This window comes from Aphelocoma coerulescens, chromosome 14 (genome assembly GCF_041296385.1).
Source record: "Aphelocoma coerulescens isolate FSJ_1873_10779 chromosome 14, UR_Acoe_1.0, whole genome shotgun sequence".
In the NCBI taxonomy this organism is placed as follows: Eukaryota; Metazoa; Chordata; class Aves; order Passeriformes; family Corvidae; genus Aphelocoma; species Aphelocoma coerulescens.
In genome coordinates, this window is record NC_091028.1 from 6,064,419 (window position 1) to 6,088,611 (window position 24,193).

A 24,193-nucleotide genomic window follows, 5' to 3' on the forward strand; every position below is an offset into this window, starting at 1 on the left:
AAATTAAATGAAATTTTCTTTTGTTTACCTGGGGAATTCAAAATAAAAGTCAGAAAATGAAAACTGAAACAGTCTTCTGCCCTGTTGGAATTAAATACACGACCTGCAATTCCCAGCCATCACCAGCACACCTCGGGTTAATGCAGCTCTGTGCTTATCCAGTTAGGAAAGAATGGGGCAACAAACAAGATCTCATCAAGCTGATAGACCAGGAAATATTTGATCTGAATTTTCCATAGAAAACCATTCTAAGTGATATGAAGTCTTCCCTGTATTTCTGATAGCTGCATTTTCTGTGAGCAAATCATCTTGATAGAAAAATTCCCAGCTATCTTTTTTTGGGAATAATTGGGTCATGATAATGCAGTGCCTTGAAGAGAGCTTGGAAATATTAGGCATGCTTGCTTTGAAAAGATTAGCCACGCTTGTTTGGGAAAGGAGGGGTCATGATAAAAATGACTGCGTTATCTAAGCATCTCAGAAATCTTTAATTGTGATTTTATACAAGGGTGGACAGATATTTGTTATTAAAATGACAAGTTCAAACTCATAAAAGAGAAAGCTAATTTTATAAGATTTGACACTATTCTACAAATAGCAAGACAAGACAGAAGTGACAAAGGTGGCAGTGAACATCTGCAAGTCTAGAGTGCAAATGTTCCCAAATAGAAAGAAATGTTGAAACAAACCTCTCTGTGTGCAAAATGCCACAAAGACCATAGAATGCCCCAAAGCTGGGTGCTTCTTGTAGTATTTGCTTTGGGTTTTTTTTCAGATGGCTCAGCACTAACAAGTCCAGGCCCTACATAAACCCACCCTATTCACAGCCAGGGCAGGGGAGAGGCCATCTGGTTCATCTTCTTGCTCCAAAGAAATCACTAATGATCCTGGTGTTTCTTCAGCCTTTCTGTTGACAGGGCTCCTCAAACACACCTCTGAGCACTTCACCTTTCCCATTTGAATCACCACCCTCCGTTTTTTAACCAGAATTGTGGTTATTTACTCTTCCATTATTATACAGCTATCAAGGACACTTGACAGGACAGACTATTTACTCCCTTCTTATTCCTATTAGGGACAAATCTATCCCCTAGATTTTTAGGTTTTCATTGAGTCCACCACCATTTGTAGCTGCCTGTCGATTTTTTCTTTTTCTTGTTACCCTACATCATTACTGCAAACCCCTAAACTAGAGCAGCAATACACAAACATTTCCATCATTAAGAGCACTTCAGGTTTGATCATCAGCTCAGGCAATCTCACCTTATGATCAAGGAGGTCAAAATTAGTCTGTAGAGCCATGAATTTATCAAGCAGCACCTGGCTGTGGTGCTGTGTGTCCCAGGTGAGGTGGGGGCCAGACCTTGGAAAGAAAGGGGGGAGCCACATGAGCAGGACTGAGCTCATGTGGGGCTCATAAGGAAGGTTGCTGTAGTGGAGTCAGGAAGAGTTTTCCTAAGAGGTAGCAGGTGAACTGTTATTGTTTAAGGTTCTCTAGGTGTGATGGAAGGATGGATGGATGGATGGATGGATGGATGGATGGATGGATGGATGGATGGATGGATGGATGGATGGATGGATGCAAGCTTAGCTTGTTGCCATGTGCTCAGGTGTGAGTGCTCCCACGGGCTGGGGGAAGCAAACCCGCCTCTAGATCTGCTCTGGAGTGTTTGTTTCTGACCTGTTGCCTTCATGTTGTTGTCGTTTGCTGCTAATTACTCTCTTGGTGCTTCTGGGAGCTGCTGTGTGGGCTTGGCAGAGGTGGCAGACTCAGTGTTCGTGCATTATGGGTTATGTGGTGCCAGCCATGCCAGGGGGAACTGTGGTTGTAGAAGAAAACTTTTTGATATTTCTTTTCCCTAAACACCACTTCACTGGTTTATGAATAATTGGAAAAAGAATTTGTGCTTGAACTTTTCTACTGTTGCCTCTCTGTGAATGAATCCAAGCTGCAGCCCTGCTGGACACCTGCCAAGGTATTTATCTGTTTGGATTTGTATCGTTGGAGCTCTGGCTGTGTTTCCTTTTTGATATTCTGGTGGAGCAAATAACAACATTTGCAATTCTCTTTCAATGCAGCAAAGTGTATCAGCAATGTAGTCCTGCAGGTTTTCCTGGCTGGTGCAAAGTGCCTGATTCCCTGTGGAGCTGGGTCCAGGATAGGATCCCTGTTGTGCTTTTAAAATACCTCACTGTAAATCTTTGCATTACACGTTTGTGGTGTCCTGCTGGCTCGCTGCTGGAGGGTGATTTTGGCAAGGTTCTGCCTTGAAGGCTGTGGAGGATCACAGTGTTCTGTGTCTGTGAGCTGAGCTCATCTGACTGAACAATAAGTGGCCAAAAGCAGTGGTCACTTTGAACTGCCTGTTTTTAACCTGTGGCCTGGTTCAGCTTTGCTCCCTTCTGAAGAAGCACCCCAAGAACTGTGTGGGGAGGGTGTGGAGGGAGGAGCTGTGTCAAAGCAAGGCTCTAGTGAAGAAAACATGGAAAATTGTAGCTTAACTGAAGTGGATTTAGTGCTAATATATGGAAGACAAAGTAGGATTTTTTAAAAAATCTAATTGTGAACCTTTGGAGAGTGGGCACTTGGCATGTAAGGGAGAGGGAGCAAGTGGAGGCTCTGGGCTTGCTGGAAGATTGGCAGCCCTGTCTCCTATGGCACTGTGCTTGCACTGGTGCTGCCTGGCCTTCCTCCAGTGAGCCCCTGCTCTGCTCTTGCTCTGAATCAGAGTCTTGGCATGTGTGAGTGGCATCAGCACCACAGGGAAGGGCCTCACAGCCTCTCCTGACCAAACCTTTGCTGTATTTTAATATATTTTTATTTTTCTTTGTACAGTTTCCACCGAACCCGAAGGAAATGGTATCAATATGCAGGTTTCTAGAAGGAATTAATCATTGCTTTTCTGAGTAGCTCTCTTCTGCCAGCATTGCTGGAAAGCTCTGGTTCCATGTTGTGAGATTTTTCTGCTTGCACAGCCCTTACTACTTGCCATGATTTGTCTCAGAGCCTGCAGTGAAATGCAGCACACTGAGGGGCTGGTGCTCCCACATTGCAGTGCAGTGTTTACTTTAAATATGTGAGGATTTTAGCTGTAAATATGGGTATTGGATATATTTGTGAAAACACGATTACTGAATGCCCAGTTCCAGGCACAGTTGCAATTGATTTTCTGAAAATCTTTAAAGATTTAACCTATGGCCACTCTGTTCAACTCCTTAAAATTTCTTGTGTTGCCCCTCTCTTCTCCCATGAAAGAGTAATGAACTCCCAAGCCACGCTGGCTCAGTGTTTGGGTGCAGACTGTGTCCAGAGGACAGGAAATCTGTGAGTAGGTGAGAGAGCTCTGTGTAAAACTGCCTTCAGGGAGGTCTGGGGTATTTAATAGTAGGGCCTTTTATTGCAGCCCCTTAATTTTGTCAAGGGCCACATCCAGAAGGGCTTTCTGTGGAGGGAGCTATTGTTCCTGTGCTATTGTCTCCCATGGGGAGAACATCATTCCCTGGAGAATTGCTGTCCAAATTCAGGTCTGGCTGTATTTACAGAGCCACCACCTTTTCCAGTCTCTCCAGTCACAAACTCACTTTGACAGGCTCTATCACCACCCAAAGCACTCAGTGGATCAGCATTTGCTCTCTGGTGTTTTCCCTAGGAAAGGCATTCTCTTTAGCCAGTCAGCAAATGGTGCTGTTGTGATGGATGGAGGCAGAAGTGAAGCAGCCTGTGGGAGCTGGCACTTGCTCAGGGACAGAGCAGTGGAGCCAAGCCCCCACACGTGCAGGGGCTCACATCAGCACAGTCCAGCCCTGCTGGCAGATAAGGTGTCCTCAAGATCACCCAGATAGCTGTCGCCTTGGAAAGGCCTTGCCTGAGGATCAGATCTCTCACTATTTCTGAAGTTAGCTTGATGCTTTTTTATCACACTTGCCTTTGAGTGATGATTGCCATAAATTTGCCTGGAGGGTGTTTTGATCTTATTTATCATGAGATCTGTTATTGTCTGCTTGGTGAAATCCTTTGTGGCACCAGTACAACAACAAATGCAGCACTTCTGATGGAAAACTCTTTGAATGGTCTTGTGTTGTCAGTGAATCTTTAAATTGAATAAGGTTTTGCTTTTAATGACTGCATCAAAAGAACTGTAGATAAACATGTTTGTTTTGGGGGACAGCTCGAGTTGGCTGAGCTGGACTCCTTGGGTGGCTCTGTGTCACAAGTGTTGTGCAAGTGCTCCAAACCCCTGGAACTGCTCTTGCAGCAGAACCTCTGCAATGGGCACAGACCAAACTTAGGGCTCTGCTCTCTGGTAGCTGCTCAAAATCATTACCATTTATTACTCTTCCATAAACATTTTTAGTGGGAAAGCCAGATTCAGCTCCCTGTTCTGCTTAATTTCTTCCTGTGGGTGCCCTGTGGGCTGGGGGATGTGTGTCTGGGGCTGCTGCTGGGAGCCCAGCCCTGCTCCAGTGACAGGACCTGCTGTCACCTCCCCTGCATCACGTTAAATGGGCTTTGTCCCACGGGGATGGGAGGCTGAGAGGTAGGTGTGTCATCTTTTATGTAATTAAGATAAGGCTGTAAGTGTTTAAATATTAGTTTTAATGAGGAAAAAATCCATTTACTTAAATACCTTAGGTGTTTTTTTTTTTCCTTCAAATATTCAAGGACAGTAGATTATGCCTTTGATTTTAATGAGACTGGATAACTTGGGGGGGCCTTTGGAGAGCCCTTAGCTTTCAGAAATAACTTCTTACCTCTGGTGCCAGCAGGGATAGCCTGACAGTGGCTCCTCCAGAGCTCAAGGTCTTTAAATAAGAGTACTGATGGACTTAATCAATAAAGTGTGAGTGTGTCTAGTAAGAGCTTAGGATGGAACAGTTTCATGTTTTTCACTCCATGTGTCTAATTTACTTTGAATCTGGCCTCATCTGATTATATTCTTTGCAATAAAATTTTCAAAGAAACTAAATGATTATGCAATTAATATACAAAGACTTACTGCTATATGTAAACTCGGATGATATTAATACTGTGCTGAGATAATGTTGTCTTGGAATGTAGGTGCCATATCTACAACTGCATCTAAGAAAAACATAATGTAAGATGCCTAAACACAAGATCAAGGGCAGGAGCTTATCTCTGAGTTCTCATGTTAAATGTGTTTAACACAAGTCAGTTCTCAAATTTATTTTTCAATAGAGAAAATTTCCCTTATAGATTTTCTTAAATTATTCTGTAGCTGCAGACACCCAAGATAATCTCACTCATACAAATCATGTTCCATGTAGTAAATTCACTGCTAGGACCAGTCCTTTTTTCAGCAAGGCACTTGCAATATGAAATCCTGTATTTACTCACTACTTTTGTGTTTTTGCTTCCTCCAAGACTTTCTGCGAGTACACCAATGTCTTCAGCCTCAGTCAGTACTGGTGGAAAACACTAGAGAATTCAGACCTTTTGTGAGGGGCTGAGACACAACAGCATACGAGAAGGATTTGTCATTCAGATCCATCATACACCCCACAGAACTCAGAGTTCACTGGTGTGAATCTGGCTGGGGGATGTAAATTAATTCCAGCCATGAGATGTAACAAGTCTATGCAGAGTGCCAGGGTTTTATCTCCCCTGAGTGGCCCACCTTCACTGCAGAGTGCCAGGGTTTTATCTCCCCTGAGTGGCCCACCTTCACTGCTTTTGAGACGGATCACATGCAAGGAAACTTTGCCTCCTCCCCTGCAGAGTGATCTGATCCCAAGCCTCTCCATGAGACTGTGGTCTGGCTCTGTAAGAAAGGGAGAATAAACTAATAAATATTCTTTACTGCCTTTTACCTTAAACACGAATTCCTATTTTAATGTTCAGGTAACAATTACTGAAAACTGTTTCCAACATTAAAATTCTTAATAAAATGGACAAGAGAAATAAGAGAATGAGTACATTACCTGTGAGCAGAACTCTCCCTGCTTCAGTCAGACTGAGCTCTTAGTTGTCTTTTGTCTTATTCTGTAAAGAAGAATTCTTAAATCATCACAGTCCTTTTCATGACAATTGAAGGATCTCTGAGATAGGAATGGCAAAATAAAATAAGCTGCACATTGTGAGAACATACTTGTTGTATGTTTTAATTTAAAAAGTGGATTTGATTGCTTGAAATGCTTTCACCAGATCTCCATATCACTGAGTACTGAGATGGGTGGGCTTTTTTTTATTATTTTTAATTTCTCTTTTGTAACCTGTGTAGGTTTTTGTTTCTTCCCCCCACAAATTCTTTGTAATGAAAACAAGCCGTCTAACAGTAACCTGCAAGTTCTGTAACCCAGCAGTGCTAAAAAAGCACCGACAGTGCAGTTCTTAGTGCAGGTGAGTTCAGAGGCACCTGCGTCACTACTGAGTTAGAAGCAACATCCCAGTTACCTGCAGGGTCACAGAACCCATCTGGAAATCCATGGCAGCAATAAACCGGGACACCTGTGGGTGGCATTATTGGCCTGCTTTTCATTGCTCTGCAGGACAAGAAGCAATTCCTGACCTGCAGAAGCGAGAATTGGTACAAATGGGAATGAATGCTGCATATAAATTCAGCTTCTGACAAATTTCTTTCTTTGCAACACAGGGATTTTGGAGAGAGAAACACTGGTTATGACTACTTTGCACTCCAGTTTCTGCCTGGTTATTAAAAGCTGTGTGAGGGAGTACAGCAGTCTGGAGTGCTCTCAGGAAAGCTGTTTGCACTTGCAAGAAGCAGTGAAATACCTATATTCATATAGAATATATCCATGTGTCTTTAAAACCTACCTACATCTGAAATAGGTCCCAAAGATTATGTTGTGCAAGCTGCATTCCTAGGATTGAATGCATTCAGGCCATGGAAAGCCACAGAGCTCTCCCCTGCTCTTTGGGGTGCCCTGTCAGCCAGACCCTCTCACTCTCCTCTGCTGTGAGGGGTTTCTCCAGGACCCTTCCCCACCTCCTCCTCTCTGTGACCCAGACCTTGAGTCTTGGTAAAACCATTTGCAAGCACAAATCCATCTCCACCCCTCTGCTGATGTTTCCCACTACCTCACCCACATTCAAGAGAATGCTTCAGTTTTTCTGACACTTTTCAGAGCTCTGGAGCTGCCAGGTCTAGCTCCATGTAGCTGCAGACAGGTTAGTCTGTATTCCCACCTTGCTGCTTTACTAGACCAGTATGGACAAAATGCTGTCTGTGGGGTTGGAGCCTTGTCCTTGACCAAGACTTTCATGTAGATGCTTTTATTTGGCCAATGTCTAAATCTTGTTGATTCCTGCTGCAAAATACTTTCCCCCACACATTCATATATCAAAACAGGGCCTGAAATGCTGTTGTGTCCTGTTCCAATTACTGCAGCAGTTGTTTTTCTCACTTTGGTCACTGTGGTCTGCCCTCCTTGTAGCTGTTGGGAAGCCTCTGGAAAGGTGATTTCCTCTGGTCTGTGCCCTTGCCCATGTCACTCTTTGTATTCCATCACTGCTTCCCTCTTCCCAGTCAGGTCAGGAATAAGTGACCTATTCCCATTTGCAGCACTGCTCATGGCTACTGCTGCCTCCTCCTCTTCCCCATTATCCTTTTTATTACTCTTGATTTACCAGCTCTCACCTGGGCCCTGCTAAAACCCTTAAAAGTGCAGCTGCTAGATGCTGAGAGATGTACCTTGAAGGTTTTCCTGCACTCAGTAGGAGCTCTCTATAACTAAACTCTCCTCCCAGCCTCTTCTCCCCTTCATAAAAGTGTTCCTGTGGCATTTGGCAGTGGGTGGGCAGGCAGTGAGCTGAGGGTTCCCTGTCCCACAGACCTGCACAGGCAGCATCTCCTGTCTGCCTGGGTTATGGGCCCTGTCTGTTCCACAACAGGCTTTAGTTCTTGCCTCACTGGGCTATTTTTATGCTCTCTACTTATTTGTCACTTTGAAGAATGGAATTTGGGTTTGGATCTAAGATTTTTGGATGCTGCAGCAATACAGATAATTAACTGCAGCTCTATATGTCTGACACTGTGTAAGTGGCAGCTTCTATTTCACTGATATATCCCTTAACATTTTGCTTGGCCAAAGTCTGCTGTTGGCTTTGTGTACATGACCTATCCACTTCAGTCATAGCAGGGATTGTTAGGAAGAACACTGCAGTCTTGTTGCTGTTATTTCACTATCAAGGCAATTTATGGTGCAGTGAGATAATAGGAGTAGATGGGTTGTAGCTCTGTTTACAATGACTGCGTTTAACAGTAACTCAAAAAAGTTGGCGCTGCTGACAAAAGGCATAAAAGAAAAAGAAATCATGTTTGATTGCTTGTGAAAGGGAATGCTATTTCATCTCTTGCATTGACATTAAACTTGGGGGAAAAATAGTATGGTTTCTACTGACAGAAATTAAAACTATCATTTAATTTCTTTTTTGGCAGACTATTTTTTTTAAAGTTGATATCCAGATCTTGGATATGTATTTAAGAGGGAGAAAGGAGAATTCTGAAAACAGCACTTAAGGATCTAACAGGGAATATCACAAGCTTTCACTCTGATAAACTGAAAGAGATCACAACCTCAGAAAAAAACTCAGTTGTGACTTCTTTTTCTCTTCTTAAATGCTTACGGCTGCATTTGACTTTTTTACTACCAAAATAGGATGAAGTTAAATCCTGACCCATACTCACTGAAATCTGTGATTACTTCCAGTAACCATTAAGGGCCTTTGAAAGCCTCTTAGGTGAGATTTGTTCCATCGAGCTTCAGGCACTTCACTGAGGCACTGGAACTTGGAGCACACTTAGCCTCTGCTCCCCTACAGGTGACAGGGTGATTGGTTCTAGCTGGGCTGAATTGCCCTCCAGAGATGCCTGTCTCTGCTCATTGATTAACTCCCTTCACTGATTATGCTCTTTAGTTCCTTGAAGTTTTGTGGGATGGATGTGAGACCATGGTGTGAAATACCCAGACTGGTGGCCCAAGACACCATCCTGCTTCCCCGTAGTTACCCACTGAACCCATCCAGGTTTTTAAAGCAGTGAAGATTCTGCTGATGTGGCCACTGCAGAGTGGGTTTTGTGTGGGGATGGATGTTCCAGGCTCCCTCATGTCCTTTTGCCCACAGGTTTGATTCAACTTTTGGAAGGAAGTGGTTGGGAATTCTCTCCTGCACTTGCATTTCTCAGTTCAGACCCTTTCTTTCAATAGCCCCATTCTCAACAATGAGCACAAGCCTTTGATTAGTTTGAGGGGAGAAAAAAGTTAGGTTGTTTTAATATGATAACTTCCCTTGTAATTTTTTGGTGCCTGCACAGGCAGATTTGAGTTCCTGTTCTAACCCTGTGTAGGCTTTTTGACACTGTACCAATACTTTTCTCAGCCACCCAGCAAAGAGCAGTGTCTCACACCAGCCAGAGTGACAGGGCCTGGAACATCTCATGTTTGTGCTGCCTTTGGAGCCTGAAATACCTCCAGCCCTGGAGGAGGTAAGCAAAGGCTGCATTAGAGCTTCCCCACGGTTGTTTTGAAAAATCTTTTCAGTATTTTTTTTTCCCTGTGTTTCAAGGTCAGAAAAAAAATAGCTCTGAAATATAAATCACAGTCTTAAACTCCAGCCTTAGGAAAAAAAGATGCTATAATAAACAAAGCTGTACGGAATGAAGGATTGTGAGAGGCTCAGAGGTCTGTCTCTCCTGCTTTAAAACCCCCTTTATTCCCGTGGCTCTTACATGGACTCTCTACTCCTCCAATTTTCCTCATTGCCTCAGTGCTTCATAGCTTTCCTTAAGTCTCTCCCCCTCAGGCTTGGGCTCAACTCGTCATTGTCCTTGCGTCATCTTCACAGTAATGATTTCTCATTCTGATTTATTTAGTATTTTGCAAACCCCTGAGTTAGAAAAAAAGAGTGAAGTGACTGCAAGGTGATGATAAATTGGTTTTTTTTTCTTCAGGATCCTGATTCTCATCTCGGTAAACTGACATTTCTTCATGGCAATGAATTCCTTCATTGCTGTCTTCCATGTTCTGAATCTGCCAGCAGCAGTGATGGAGGGATGCTGGATGAAGTGATTCCACTGGAGAAGGGCTCTGTGCTTTGCACAAGCTCAGGTGTGTTATAGCTCTGATTCCAGAGCACTGAGGAGTTCTTATCAAGCTGTTATGAAGAATCTGAATTTATTTTGTTCTTTTCCTGGAACATACACCTGGGGCATTGAGGTTCCTAAAACAAAGCAGCCAGTGCTGCTGGTAGCAAAATAATGTGATTTCACATCCTAGGTAAACCTTGTGGCAAATCCCTGTGATTTATGGAAATATTATTGGTATGTTTACCAAGGCCCCAAGAGAGCATCCATGGGGCTGTCAGGTCTCCACACACACAGAGTTCTGGCTGTGATGGCTCTGCTGTGTGTTTGGTAGGAGAGATTTAATGGCTGAGTGTCTGTGGTGTTAATGACTGAATAATTCCTGCTCCAGAGCTTTATTTTATGTTATTTTATGACTTTCCAGTTGAATAGCTCCAGTACCAGTGGGGTGCAATATATCAAGCACATCAGGAATCTCCTACATTACTGCTTCAGACCCACTGAAGCTGTAACTCCCCATGTTTATTGAACTTTCCAGTTGAGACCTTGCTGGTGAAAGGATTTGACTGCTAAGAAGCTGCTTGATGCAAGAGCTCTTGTAAAGAGCTCAATATGCTACAGAAGACACAAGCTTTAAATTGCTGATGGAAGAGCAATGTCCTCTTCCAGTACTGAAGGGGGGTCACCTATCAAGCCCACAATGTGGTGGATGATCCCCAGAACAGTGTCATCAATAAAATGCACAGAAACACTGTCAATGTTTAAGGTTTCTGTACAGGGCATACAAGAAAATAGAGATTGCAATATTGCTCAGTCTGGTGCTGTTCATTGGTCCAAACTTTCACAGCCTCTGCATTTGCTACACAACTTTAAGATTTAATTGTGTGCTGTGACACTCACAGAGGAAGGTATGATGGCTTATACATAACAGAATGGGACAAAAAGCAGAGAAATTATTCCAAAGTTCTGGTTTCTCAGAAGGGATGATTTCCTTGATCAAGTGACAATCTCAGTTGATAAAAATCACAGAGTGAATTCTCAGGTAGTTCCTTTTACACCAGGGGAAGATCTGGTGGTGTAGTTGCATTTGAATTCCAAGAACCTATCTGAAACAGATACAGCTTTTTTAGAATAAAGTAGTTTTTAAAATCCCTATGCAAACAGTGAAGCTGCAGAGGTTGCACATATAGCTTAAACAGAAGAGAAAAAAGTAATCCTATCTGGCAGGAGGCTGAGCACATACTGTTCATCAGAACATTTTATCTACTCCAAGAGATTGGAGTTTCACATTCTCAAGCATCTCACATCTTAAGGTCAGGAGAAGACGAATGCAATTTTTATTTTTCAGGGAGTTCTGTTAGTTTATGATCTAACCTTTTTTGTTCCCTGACCTGCTGCAGTTACCAGCCAGCGTTTCAGTGGATGTTTCCTTGCTAACTTGTGGGGCTACAGCAGCAGCTGTAATTCCTGCACACATCACATATCTCAGTGTCTGTAGGTGTAGATATTCAGCTGGGTTTGTGCAAAGCACTACTGCAGCTCGTTCTCAAATCCAAAACAAACCTGCAAACAAACACTCAACAGTGAACCATATGGAATATGGCTGTTTTCTGTCTGGCATGGTAATGTAATAGAATGTAGTAGCAAACTTCTTCACATAAATTTAATTTTTAGCAGAGCCTGGGAATGCTTCCCACCCACCCCCTGACCTTTTTTTTTGGCCATCCTCTGCAAGTCCTTTCCAAAGGAAGGCTTGAGAAAGCAAGTTATAAATAAAAACATTCAGTAAAATGCCCTTAATCCCATGAGAAATCAAATTTAGACTGAAAAAGAAAGACAAAGTTTGCAAGATATGAGGCAGAACTAGTTCAGATCTATCCATGCACTAATAATCAAGCACAGCAGAATTCTGTGCACCTTTTTCACCCAAAGGCAGTTAAGAAAAAAACTGATGGGAGTAATCAGAGATTAAAAATGCTCAGTACTTTGGGATTTTTACCCACTGAAATGTGAAGAGAGAATAGAAGCAGGGAAGTTTTGTAGAGCTGAGTCTCTTAGAAAACATATTACTGCTCTGTGGGGGTATTTTGCTCTTGGCCAGAGGATTGCACAAACTGTAGTTAAAGCAGCAGTAGAGAGGCTGTAACGTCAGGCAACAGCCAATGGTGCCACTGCTGAGAAATCCACTCATTGCAAGATTTATTAGTCTAAACAGTTTGATAGAAATTTGAGTTCATGAGTGACAGATACATAGAAATCAGAAGACAGGTTTTCTTCTTTGTTGTTTTTGCCACTTGTCTTCATATTAAGCCCAGGAGCTCCAAAACTCCAGTTTGTGCAAGACCAAGAGGCAGCTTTGCATGACTGCATGTTGCAAAGGAGTTCAAAGGAACCTTCCTGTGCATTTCTCTTCACACAGATGGAGGCGTGGATGCTTTGTTTTCATCTGCCTTTTATGAGTGGCCTCCACTTTATCTGTGTCTTTCAGTGGTTTAAAATGCTGGGCTCCAAAAATGGATGAAAAGCAAGAGACTGCACTCCCAGTCATGTGCTTTACCTCACCCCCAAAGAACACACAGGGCTTTGCTCTTATGTGAAACTTTCCTTTCAGTGCCTCTGGAGCTGCTGCTTTGGGGAATGCTAATGATAACCCCCCCCCTTTATCTGAACTGCTTGGTGCCTCCTGTGTAATGTGGGGAATTCGCCTGTGTTAGTCGATAGTTTTATGGTAAGAATGGAGGGTGTCTGCAGTCCTGTGTGTTTGATTGGTTTGTTTATTTGGCTTTTAAAATGGGATTACCTCCTACTGTCCACTGTGCTATCACACTGCAACACTGGCAGCAGCAGGACATTCCTGGGCTCAAGGCACTGCAGCTCTCAGTGTTACAAAACTGTAATCTTGTAAGACTAAATATCTTAAAATTTCCTTTACCTTAGCTTGTTATTGCCAGTTTGAGCATCCTGTATTCTTTGGGAGGTAGACTTTGTCAAGGAGATACAATCCACAGAATATTTGTGGTCCTAATTCCCAGAGATACAAGTTATAACTGGAAAGCCATCATCTCATTGGATCAGCTCAGCTTATCAGGCAAGGTGAATAATGGGCATGTCTCAATAAATCCAGGCTGCTTTTATTTGTTTTATATCACAAATATGGGCAGTGCCTTTTGAAAGGAAGGCTGGCTCCAGTTTGGTGAAGACAAGGCAATTTGAGTACAAAGAAATAAAAAGTGAACATTGGGCCACTCCAAAGGTAAGCCAGTTATTTGGTGTTTCATACAAAATGAATAAATGCATTTTTTCAGCAGACAGAATTCAGTCTCTCCAGGGAGATGGAAAAATTATTCCCTTTAAAAAAGGGGGAAGAAAGGTTATTTGCACTGCTAGCTGTCCTAGCTAGCTTCTGACTGCCTAAATTTCAAATCAAATGAAAGTGTACAGCAACATACAGATAGGTGACAATGTGGAAGATTGAATTTGTATCTGGTAGCCTTATTATCTTTCCTTCTGCAGCTATTTCTTGTGAAAAAAAGTTGCCCAGCTCTCTGTACTAGCCAAGGTATGAAGATTGGTCCTACTGCACTTTTGAGCAACTTTAATCTTGGTTTTATACACAAATTAATGTCTGCTTTGAACACAGCCTGGTCCACCATGTTTTGCTTCCTCAGAAAGGCTGCTGCATGTTTAATCTCCTTTACATTAAGGGACACAAGGGCAGTCACATGTCATTTATTGAAGCTGCCCTGGAAGTACGTGCTGCCTGGCTGCATGACGTGGCTGTGCTGACAATGCTTTGATCTTTCTGCAGAAGGAGGGGTTATGAGAAATCAGTGGCTCTTCAGAGCCATCTTTAGACAATAAACGTGGATGTTTTCAGCAGAAGAACAAAACAAAACGAGACATCTGCCTTTTATTTCCATGTTGGGACTGATTCTCGAGCAAGGGATTCGTGCTGCACGTGATGCCCAGTTCACAGAGATCAGAGGGCTCAGCAGTGGTAACACCAGGGCTGCTGGGCTTGGGAGTGCAGTGGCCATCTCCTGTCGGTGCTGTGGCCAGGCTGGCAGCACACCAGCAGCCACAAGCTGACTCTGCACATTTCCCCCTGATTTTTCCAGCATGGATCTGAGTGTTATCATGTTAGTGCTTTATAAATGATCCTGTTTACACTGTGTTGGGCTCTGTAATGGTGATCTCGGTGCTCTTTAGTAAATAGTTTTACCTCTTCTTAGAGATGATTAAATGCTGAGGGAAAGAATTTTTCCTCTTCAGAAAGTAAACATAAAACACTTCAACTTGTTTAATGCTTTCAAGAAAGACTTAAAAGTTGCCATGAACTTTTGTTGGCCCTAGATTTTCACCTTAAGGAAATAAAATTATTTAATCTTTTATATATTTGAGATATTTTTTCCCTTTAAGCAATGAGTAATAGTAAATCTCAACTTATCCTTCTATCCTAAAATGAGGACAGAAGAAAAATCTTGCAAGTGCTTGGCTATGAAGAACTTTAGATACCTGAAGTTTGTTGGCTGAGAGCTCTGTCTGTTATGTGGTGAATAAGGAATGTCTCTCCCATGATTTGTTACTTTCCTTGGTGTTTACAGATGGTGCAGCTTCACCTCAGGAAGAGCTGGGGCTGCCAGAGTGGGGCAGGTGGGGATGTTCCCTTGGCCATGGAGGTGCAGTGAGCTGGAAGTCAGGAGATGTGGAGGGTAAAGATGATGCAATGAACAGCTGATTACATCAGTGGAGGGATGAAGGGAGGATGTGGAATACTAAACATTGATATCAAGAATTTGGAATTCTATTCCTGGATGAGTTCTTCCCCCTTTCTTAAATGTAGGATTTAACTAATTCTTAGAGATTAAAACTGACGGAAAGTGACTGTGGACAATTACTGAGGAAGGAGTAAAATTTACATTTTAGAATAACTGAAGTTTTCTTTTGCTTTTCTGTATAATCTGGGGAAAAAAAAAAAAAAGTTCCTCTCCAGTTCCAAGGAAGAAAAGCACCTTGATCTTATTCTGCAGAGTTTGTTATTCAGTATTGGGGCTGGGCTGGGCTGGCTGCACACAGATTTGCCAGACCTTTTGCTCAAGCTCCTGGATTTATAAAACTCTGAGGCTTTCTAACACAAGTCAAATCATTCAATCTGAAGGGAACAGCTCTCTGTTTTCTCAGAAACTAAAAAAATTCTGATTTTGACAGGATTGCCTATGGCAGTAGTTTTCAGAAGCAATGGAGAAAGTCATAAAGCTGACTGTATGATCCTTCTTTTCAGAAATTCTTACCATAAATAAAAAAGAACATGCCATGTTATCAAGCCAGGACCTTCCAAATCCCACTGGTTACACAGTTACATAGAAAAAACTCCAACCAAGAAAACCCTACTATAAAAATTAATGGCATTTAGTCTGGACTTTTTAACTGTAATTTTTTTACATGTAGCATTTCTGGAGTATTAATTTTTTGTCTCTCTGCAAGATGATCAGGCAGGAATATGGCATCCTCTTTTTAAACCTGAATGAAAAGGGTATATCTAGATACAAAAATCTAAAAATATGATTTGTATTTCATATTTCATTTACCCTAAGCATTTACAAAATTAGGTTGTCAGTGCCATCTATTCATCTATAAAAGCAGATGGGATTGCTATTAGGCATTTGGTGTGTCTATTAACACATTTAATTTGGTGGTATACCTCTGGGTGAAAAATCAGATTATAAAATCTTAAATTCAGATGATTATGCAATGTCATAATCTTCCTAGCCACCATCTGATGAGCAATAATTACAGATTTCTGAATTTTTCAAAGATGTCAAAAGCTGTTGCTTTTGTCTGGAAGTCAGAAAAATAATGGCAACTCAGTTCTTAAAGGCCTGTAGACTTCTTTTTTAAGTACTAGCTCAAGCTTCTCAATTCCGGGCATAAGCATGTCAAACAAAGTCTGTGCTCAACAATTTTTTTCTAACTGGAAATTCAGAAATCCACAATGCAGCGAGGAAAAGCACCAGCCCAGGTGTGCATGCTGCAGTGAGAACCTGGGTTTTATCCTTGTGCCCTGTGTGTGCAGAGTGGTGTGGATCAAAGCCAGCCCTGAGTTTCCCGGGGTGTGCCCTTGGGAGTGAGTGACCTCGCAGGCAGGGCTGTGCAGGTGTTGCTGCTGTGGAATCTGGCACAAAGACTCAGACTGCCCGAGTCTCTCAGCAAGGGCTCACACGAAATGGGTGAAGTGTTTTAAAGTAACCCTGCATCGGAGGGGAAGCACTGTTGGCTCTGGCTGGAAGGCTGCACTCGGGTTGTGCCGAACGTTTGAGTTTCCTCGAGTTTCCCTTTTCCGTTTCTGCTGTTGAGGACCCAAGGGCAGGGTTGGCAGCCTGGCACAGGACAGCTGTATGAACATGAAGAATAGAAAATTTGTCCACAATTGGTGTCATGGAGAGAGAAAAAACCACGGAGGTGGTGTTGCAGGGAAGGCCAGTGGCAGTAACACCTCCTGGTGTGCTGGTGGGTGCTGCAGGCTGTGCACAGCAATGCTGGAGCCACAAGAGCAGCCAGAGGAGCCATCAGGGCAGCATGTAAAGTTTTCCTTCTGGTATTTGGGAGTATAGAAGGCTATAGAGAGCCCTTTATAAACCTGGTGGGTAAAACTGGTAAAACTGTTAAAACTGGGGATTGGCTGTACATATTTGCTGGTTTTTGGCTTCCTTCTCTGTCTGCTGCCAGGGTGTGAGTACAGCAGGTCAGGGGCTGCCTCTCCCCCCCTCGGTCCTGGCTGCAGGGCAGTCGGAGGCACTGGGACAGCCTCCAGGGAGGCAAAAGCAAGCTGCCTCTCTTCTACAATTTCAGCTTTCAAAAAGTGCTTGTTCAGAAGCAGGACTATAGCTATTTGCCAAAAAAAGGAGTTAGTTTTTGGAAATCTTTCTGTCCTGTGGAAAGCAGAGCCAGGAAAGCTGGCTAAGTGTCAGCAAATCGTGCCCAGCAGTTGGTGGGATGCAGCACAGAGATGCTGAGGTGACGACTGCTTTGCAGGTTGAGTGCACTAATATGTTCTGGATGAGGTATGTGCAGCATAAAGGGATTTGAACCTCAAATAAGCCAAAGTTTACAGAATTGTCTTCAAGTCTGTACAGGAGCAGTGCTGAAACTTGAGAAACAGGGAACACATTTCATAGAAGTGCATAAACTGTGGAAAAACACAGCACAGCAATTTTTATTTACTTGCATGGTATAAAATTGACTTCTCTGTACGTGGGTTTTCTGTTCTTTGAAAATCCTCTCCTTCCAGTTTAAATGCTGATATCCAGCTGAGCCACAGGCTCAGTTGGGGAGTGAATGTTGTGAGTACCATGGGACTTACACTGCTCCATATATTGTTGCTATAAAGCTTTAAGTGGTAAATCACTGCAATGATAAAGACTGTAAAAAGCCATATAATAAGCACAGCTTTCAATTATTTACCATACTACTAAAAAACATTTTAAAATGTCACTGGAACCAGCTATAAAACTTTGTGGTACTAATTTAATGGTGTGATAAAATCTGTAATATATATTTTGGGTGGTAGAGAGAGAACTGAAGAGGGACAGATTTTGTGCAGGATATTTTTTAATGGCTGCTGGTCTTGGACTTGTAAATCTTGTACTGAGTTTTGAAAATCAGGACTTCAGCAGAGGGTTAACACTTTTGTTATGTGACAAAGGCAGTTGTAGCAGACACTGTGTGGCTGTGAATAAGGAGTCACACTCTCACTGCAAAATGAACCTGCTGTTGCAGCAACTAGAAAAATATAATCTTCAAAGTTAGAACTCATTCCTGGCCTTGATGATGTCTACTTCCATGAGAGAGAGGTGGTTGCTGTGGGGTGAGGCAAAGCTTCTTTTGTCTAAATCCTTGGCAATGACACTGACTTTCAGCCCATGACTCAGAACCGAGTAAACACATCTTACTGACTACAGACTGTCTGCTCCTGTTTTCCAGACCCCACGATGGCTTTCTGAAAGTCTGGCACTAGGTTGCATCTCCTGAAAAGACAGATGCTGGTTCCAGCATCTCTTTCTACCAGTGAGCCCTTCCCCAGAACCTGGGTCTCCTCGGAGGCCTGTGGGGTTCAGGGGGGTACAAGGAGAGCTCAGGTCTCTTGTGGTGATGCTCCTGTGCTGTGCGAAGCAGGGAGAGGACTGAGCAGTTCCCACCCCAGCTCTGGCCACAGACCTGGTCTGGGGAGGCTTTCCCAGCAGCTGGAGTCTGTTAGAGCTGATTTGCAGTGTGACTGTAGTGCAAGAGAGTATGACTCCTCCCTGAGTGGAGAATTTCGCATTTAGTTCATAATCACATGAAAATCTGTTCTGAAGTGTGCTTAGTAGTGCCCAAGAATTTATGTCCTGTCCACTTCCCAGGACAATGGAGCACAGATCTACCTCTCAGGTAACAAATTAGTGTATGGCAAGATGATAGAGGATTTCTTCATTCTCATCCCATTGGTCTGCAGCTTGGGTGATGCCTTGTAATATATAGTCACAATCCAACTCTGCAAATAACTCATGCTAGCTGTGGTTGTGCCTCGAGACGCTGTGTAATTTAAAGGATAATTAGGGCTCAAATTTCAGTGGAAGATAAATGTTGCAATAATGTCACCTTGTACCTGTAGAGCAGCTTTCATCTTGGAGGCATCCTGCTTGCTTAGAGAACGGTGCTCACAAACAAATGTGACTGTTGTGCTGCTGGGAACAGGCAGCCAGGCTCACAGGTGCAGAGCTATCTTTTCTTCCTGTAAATGGAAGATTTAGTAGCACTGCTGGGGACTAATCTCGACTTTCTAGTGTAAATATTTTGTTTAATTAATTTTGATAAATATTTAAAGCAGACATAATTATTAACCTTCATAATAAAATATCTATATGTTTGCTTGTTATCAAAATGATGCTTTTTTTCCTGCTATCTATTAAAAAAACTTAGTGAGTGAGAACATAGTCCATTGACTTCTGCTGAATCTTGTGCTCTCAGTCAGCTGGAAAAGGATTTGCCTTAGCTAATTTTCTCTATGCAGGATCCCCTTTGTAACTGAGGAAGAAGTAGGCAGTTTTAGGGTGCTTTCCATTTCCTTAGGTAGGCATTTGACACAGATCAGACAGGGTTGGAAATGCAGCAGTTTCACTCAATTGGACAGAAAGATATTTAGTAGAAAATCAGGTGAGAAACTCTGCAATGACTCCCATAGCATAATCCTACTTGATACTTCAAAGTTATCAATATACTTACATTTTGAAGATGAATGCACTACTACTGGGAGTACAAATGCTGTGAGCACTTTAAATACAGTGAGCTTTACTCCTGTGAGCAATTCTGAAGCAGTGGAAATAATTTCCTACGCCCTCATTCATTTGGTTTTGTACACATGAGGTCTGGTTGGTTCCAAAGCCGTGTTTCACGTGGCTCAGGATGGAAGGATAGATATTTGTTTATACCTGGCTGTATTTCTTATACCACATTCATTCTTAGAGGTCAAGGTCAGCACTCCAGGATGCACAAAAATACTGGGGTTTTCTTTTGTCCAGTTACCATATAGGAGATGAGAGAACTCCTTAGTTGTGCTTTGCTCCTATGTCTCATGAATGGTAGAAAAGATAATGGCAAATCAGAGGGATGTGGAGTTTTAGGTAGGGTCTGGTGAGAGCTGCAGGCAGGATTTTATTCCTGTTCCTGGCCATGGAGTGTGCTGTCCTCCTCAGCCTCTGCCCTTCACATCCTGCCTGCTGCTTGGAAGTGTTTCTGTCCAGACTCGCTCTGAGTGACTGAGGAGATGGACTGCAAAGTGGATTTTTATTTCAAACATTTGAAGTGTTCATTCCTGGGCACATTTCAGAGCAGACAACAAATACAGTGGAATTTCAGAGCAGTGATGCCGATAAAATAGGCAGCAGGGCAGCAGATGAAAATGGGTCTTCAGGCTGTTGTTCCCTAACAAGGGAGCCCTCCCTGCCCCTTGGCAATCAGCCCTTTCATTAGTGCCATTTAAAGGTCTGCTAAACACCCTTATCTGTGCAAGATCCTGCTTTGAAGGCCTTGCTTCCTACATGATGAATTATACAATTAATTTCTAATGTATTTATCAGTTAGTTTGCTTGTCTGTCCTGAAAAGGGGAAAATGCTGCCAAGAGCCCTCCTCTGTATCACTGGTGCATGAACAGCTTCTTGCTAATTTCTTTGTGACACTTCAGCCTTTTAAGGTGGTGGAACATTTAATTTAAGGGATATTAATGAAAAAATCTGCTTTTTTATTTATAGATCTACAATGCAATAAAAGAATGGATTTTCTAGGGCAGGCAAAAGATAGTAAAGGCTTCTGGAAGTGGAGGTTCCAGATACCATAAGTCATGGTTAGTACTTATTTTTATTGTTTCTGTGGCACTACTTGAGATGCATTTGTCAGAATAGCTGCACTGAATTCAGTGAGAGCCTGTTGATTTTGCATTAACAAGCCCCAGTCACTCCACCAAGCAAGTCACCCTGGTGCCAGTGTATCCAAAATGTGGAGTTTCACACCTGCAGTACCAGTATTGAGCACGGATATCAAAAGCATCCAGTTCTTGTTAGAAGAGTTGTTGCAATATTGATAACGAGTCCTACTTCCCTCAAGGTAACTGCTTTTAGACAACCCTTTGTCCTGTCTAGAAGTAACCTTAACCTTGATTTTGAAAGATTTTTTTTTTGCCAATTTTTTTTCTCAGAAAAATCAGAACAAGCCAATAAATACCATCTACTCAAACACCTCTTGGATGAGCTAAGTACTGTGTGCAGGTTAGCCTGTTTCACCATCCTTTGTGCAAAACATGTTCTTGCACAGGTTGCAGCTCACATCATCAGGAACCAGTGTGTCAGGCTTTATACACAGAAATAAATATCAGCTGTAGCTTTCAGTTCCATTTTCAGCTCTTTGACAATATTAAGAGTTAGGAAATCAGTTGTATTATTCAATAAACCCTAATTTAAATCAGGCTTTTACTCTACTATTGTGCATTTCTGGAAGCTGGAGAAAATCTCCACCAGAGATGGAATAAGATTCTAGGAAAGAAACTGCCAAAGAGGAGAAAAAGGCTGCCCCTCTGTGGCATCATGAAAATTTGAAGAGATTTTTGTGTCTGAAACTCAGCATTTGTCACTTGCGGTAAATTCTAACAACCTCCTTCTTTATCCATCACAAGCAAGAATGGATTTGCTCTTGGCCACAAGTCCTGGTTCAGGAAATGACCTTCTTAATTTATTCATCGTGAAGTATGCAGAATACATACTGTATGAGCTGAAATGACCAGGAGAAGTCCTTCCCACCCCACGAGAAATGTGTGTGCTCCATACTGCCGAAGGAAAATGCAGGCACACTCCAGAACCAATGGACACACAGCCTTCGAGCCCAGGTGCCTTATATAATATTAAAGAGTGCTCAATTAACTGTTTCCCATTTAAATAACTGCTAGAGAGAGCAACATTAATATTACATGTACTTCTTCTCTCTTTTATTTCTCTATTACCTAAACAGTGGATTAAAAATATGGAATTACAGATAACAAAACTTGAGTTTTGTAATAAAAATGCAGCAAGTACCTTGTTATACAGTGGGGGACTACAGCAGCTCAGGCAGGCAGGAAAGGGCTCTGAAGGTGAAAATACAATGGAGTTGTTTTCACTTTTCATCTTTAACCTTGGCAGGAGGTGTTGGCTTTGGAATCTTTTGAAGCACTGTGGGACAGGCCTCATTAATTCTAGCCCCTTAATTTTGAGAATACCAAGGAAGCAGAATGAAAAAGTAAAATGAGCACAAAAGAAACTTAAAAAGGATTATAAACAGATTACAGGCCAATTTGATCTTCAGAAGAGCACCTCCAATGTGTCTACACTGGAAGCTGAAGAGGTTGATTAATGAATGTAGAACCATTTCTTTTATTTATTTTAAACGTTTCAGGCTTAATTCTTATTTATATAAAGCAAATTTAGGACACTTTGGAGGTCATTTATGTCCAAGTCTTTACACCAGAGAAAGCCTAAGAAAAAAGTCTTTGAATAGGGCATAAAAAGAACTATATTTTAAATCATAAATGACTGTATTTCTGATGTGCACTCAGTGTCAAAATGGAATTGCGTGTGTCAAAAACTGAGCTGTGATTTGAAGGATGTTGGTAGAAAAAACAAAGAGTTAAGAAAATTTTTCCTCCTTTAAGAAGTGGTTGAGAACAATATCAATAATAAAGAGAATAATAAAATATGAGAATAATAAAATGTGTTTTGCCTGTCTCTGTTCACACCCTAGTTTGAGCCCTATCTTGATGGTATTGTGGTTCAGAATTTAAGCTGGAATATGGGTGGAGCTGGCTTTGTACTGGATGGGCTGGCATACGTAGCATAGGGAAGCTCTTCCATCAGGAATTGTGTAAATCAGATAAGGACCATCCAGAAAGGACTGGAATCCTCCTGCTCCCGTCTTCAGTGCTGGTTTGAGTGAAGACAGCAGGAGGAAACAAGTGAGGAGGAAGGCTGATACATGGCTAAATTTTAGTACTTGCAACACCACTGACTGTATCCAAGGGGAGAGAAAGGTTAATATTCCCTTAGTTCTTTCTGTGTACACCCCCAGTACCTGAAGTATGGCTTTTTCTGGCAGATTAAGGGTGAAGCTTGGATACAGCTCAAGTGCAATCTTTTACTGTGAATCTGTAAAAGTTTTGAATATACATATTCTAATTTTGACCTGGCTGCTTGTGGAGTATGATTATTCCTGCCTATGTGCTACATTATTCCTAAGAAGTCAAACAATCCAAACTAATATAACTAAACTCCTCCACTGCAGGAGTGCATGTTATATCATGCAGAACTGCACATGCCAGCTGGTACCATGTGGCCAGGGGCTACAGGCTTCCTTTTACTCTTAGGGCAATTACACCCTGCTGACGTTCACTCTTCAAATTCTCTTGAAGGTCAAAGTCGTGGAATGTGAGCACATGTGAAATCTGAGATGCTGGTGGTAGTAAGTTAAACATATTCTGAAGTAGGACATGTGCTCTCTATTTTTAGCCGTAATCTTGGCTGAGTGGCAGAGTTAATGCACTGGTTAGAATTTGAATAAAACATGAGCCTTGTACTATGAGAACAATAATTTAGCTATAATCTGATGCATGAAGTAATGAGTGGTAATTTTCTCTGGAGATGCAGTAAGTCACTGTGTACCTTAGTAAACAAGTGTGAATAGTTTGGCAAGCACATGGTGGTCATAATGGACTCATTTAGCCTCTTGTTGGAATCACAAAGAAGGATGGCAGGGCTACACTCTTGTTCCAGTGTCTTGCAGAAGATTTGCAGCTGGAAATGGATGTAAGGGGATGAAGCATCCATCAGTAAATAAAATGTGCTTATTTCACACGAGTAATTGAGAATATTTATTTGTATCTTTATGGAAGGATTGGTCTCAGGAGACAAAACTATTTTGTTTGTAACAGATTCAGGTTTTACCAAAAATTCCTTGATTGCAAAAATTTTGTTTTACCTCGGTAAAAGTAGTGACTTGCCTGTATTCATTTCTCATGGGTTGTCCTGGCAAAAGAAAATGTAAAGCCAAACATAATTATACAGTGGCATACCTGCAAAATAGGCATTGAGAGGAGAACAGTGATAAGCACCCTGCATTTAGCTGGCTAAACTCTAATCTTGGGGGAAGGGGGAAGGATCCCCCTACATCCACAAACTGCCTCACAATCTACCCTAACATTTCTTATTAACATTTTTTACAATTAATAAAGCAATTAGCGGTTAGAATTTTGGGGAGGTGTACAATATATCCATATAGAATCCTAAACACAAATCTTACAGGTGACAGCTGCTTTGTATGCAAAACACTTGCATGAGCATCTCTCTAAACCAGAACTTTGAATAAATTCAGTGTCTATGGTGGGTTTGCTCTAAATTGAACTCTTTTGAAACTCTGGTCTCAAGCTCCTCATCGCTGCCAAATTCCCAGTACATTTGGAGATCTCACTTTGTTTTGAGGCATCAGTGTACAAGGCACTGGTGGAAGTCTCTGCCAGCTCCGAATTGTCCCAAAGAGACAGAGAAAGGAGAGCCTGAAGATCCAAAGAGAAATTAAT

The 24,193-nt window shown here is 42.1% G+C and overlaps 1 long non-coding RNA gene across 3 annotated transcripts; it reads left to right on the forward strand.

The window, feature by feature from the left end:
* Nucleotides 1-1,576: 1,576 nt before the first annotated feature.
* LOC138118725 (uncharacterized) lies at nt 1,577-22,303 on the forward strand. Of its 3 annotated transcripts, XR_011155265.1 has the most exons (4): nt 1,577-1,976; nt 9,359-9,464; nt 9,930-10,086; nt 10,486-10,928. It is a non-coding gene; the product is annotated as an uncharacterized lncRNA (long non-coding RNA). The 3 variants fall into 3 exon arrangements; XR_011155266.1 differs by lacking the exons at nt 9,359-9,464; nt 9,930-10,086; nt 10,486-10,928 and adding exons at nt 20,349-20,440; nt 21,266-22,303; XR_011155264.1 differs by lacking the exon at nt 9,359-9,464 and having other exon boundaries at nt 10,486-10,924.
* Nucleotides 22,304-24,193: the final 1,890 nt, after the last annotated feature.